Source organism: Eulemur rufifrons, chromosome 29, assembly GCF_041146395.1.
Source record: "Eulemur rufifrons isolate Redbay chromosome 29, OSU_ERuf_1, whole genome shotgun sequence".
Lineage (NCBI taxonomy): Eukaryota > Metazoa > Chordata > Mammalia > Primates > Lemuridae > Eulemur > Eulemur rufifrons.
Genome location: NC_091011.1, coordinates 56,400,564 through 56,402,630, shown reverse-complemented (window position 1 = coordinate 56,402,630; position 2,067 = coordinate 56,400,564).

Here is a 2,067-nt window from a genome sequence, read left to right as displayed (position 1 = left end):
TTATCATCAGTCTTAAATAACTTGTTCCATTGTATTATGACAACCCTGGTCAAACCATAGGAGGTAGCATGTTACATGATTCAAGGGGACAGGGAAAGCTATTCCTCCTACTCCCTCCCCCACAAACTGTTAATTAAAAGTCAGCCCCACTTGCTCAGTGAGACATAAACTTCCATAGGAAAAATAAATCACTTGTTTAGGCTTATGTGTTTTCCTTTTACATTGGAAAGAACATAACACTAATGAAATACTCAAGCTGCCACATCACAGAGGCATTGGTGTTAATGAGTTTGCTGCATCCTGTGATTTACAGTAGAAATGCCCCAGGTATAAGGGAGTAGGTAAAGAGAAATCCCAAAGGCTAAGAAAAAATAAGTAAATAAATAAATAAAATTGCTAGGGAAAAATTTTGTAACATTTCTCTTAGTTCATTTTGGGAAACAATCTATTTTCTTAGCTATGCAAGTAATATTTTTGAAAAACTAAATGGTTCCTCAAGTGAATCATTTAGTTTTTCAAGTGGAAATAAATGCTCATAAAATCCTAAAAGTGATACTTCTATTGTAACAAAGCCATTGAAGCAAAACCTGAAACCACAACCAACTGTAATTTTTATTAATTAGCTTATGATAATGACAAAAAATATTCTGTGTATGCCTCTGCCTATAGCCCTTTTTCTGTTGGTATGTATGCTTTCCTTGGCCATGGGCATTTTGAAGTAGAGAATAGTTGTTTATAAACCACAAAGTACATTCTATCAATGACAGGTCAACCCCATTACTTAAAAAAAAATTCCATTCTAATAAAAAAGCTCAAATTAATGTGTTTTCAAACATTAGTCATAAGTTATATATACATTCATATCAATTCTATAACAACATGATCCACTCATTCCATATATTATATTATTCCATTATTTATATAATGACCACTTACTATATAAAGATACCAAAAATAAGATTGGCTGAAATACATACTAGCACAAACTATTTGAGTTTTAACAGAATTGGCAAAAAATCAACTGCACATGACAAAACAATAATAGTTTAATATGTAAAAAAATCTTTGAGATTAGTAAGGAAGCAATGCATATTGTTAATACAAGACATCCTCTACATTATATATTTTCTTTAAATTCCTTACACCTATATTCTATCCAAAAGTCATTAACAATAAAATTGAAAACAAAGTACACTTCTTTAAAATAATTCAGTGTTTTAAACACTGCTGATAGGACAAACAATTCAGACATAAACTTGGTATTCATGAAAATGAGATTTCCTTTTAACAGTGATTGTAACTAGGGTGATATTAGAGATTATCCTAGTATTAATTTTCTGACAACATATTTTTTTCTATTTACTGGGTTTTTTTTTGTTTGTTTGTTTGTTTGTTTTAACAGCTAGCTTTCGAATGATTAGAAGAATTGATTCTTTCTGAGACTCATCAGTTAATTTCCTTTAAAATTCATGTCTGGCTGTTTATTTGTGACTAAGGCATAGTAAAGAAAACATATATTACCTACTTGCTTAGCATTTAGATGGAGAAGACATCAGTCCACACACATCTGTTGGCTGCAGAACTCCAGGTAGAGTGTGGATGGTTGTGTTTGGGTGGAGAAGCCAGATAGAGGGTGAGGATGCAGTTAAGTGTCCAAGTGTCCGGGGCTGAGGGAAGAGATTAGGGTGAGAGTTCTCCTTAGATAAGATTTCAATATGTTGATCATCCATAGAAGAACAATTTAAGAGAGGATTTTCAAAAAATTCAAATACAACACTACAACTTCTGCCACTAGTAAGTAATTAGAAGCAAAAAATGGGGACAACACCTATGTAGCGGGTTTAGTAAAGCAAAAAGAAAAGCATTTGTTTGTTTATAACTGGCAAAATGACCAATTCCAGTTGCATGTTTTCTTTGTACTTTGATCTTTTTGTAGTGATAATTCAGCTTTTGTTTTATTATCTCTTTCTAATGATAGAATCAGACCTTGTAGAAACTGCCTGAATCATATCTTGGAGCGTGAAAGAAAGAGGTGCTTAACCTGAATTCATCACCTGAATAAGAAAA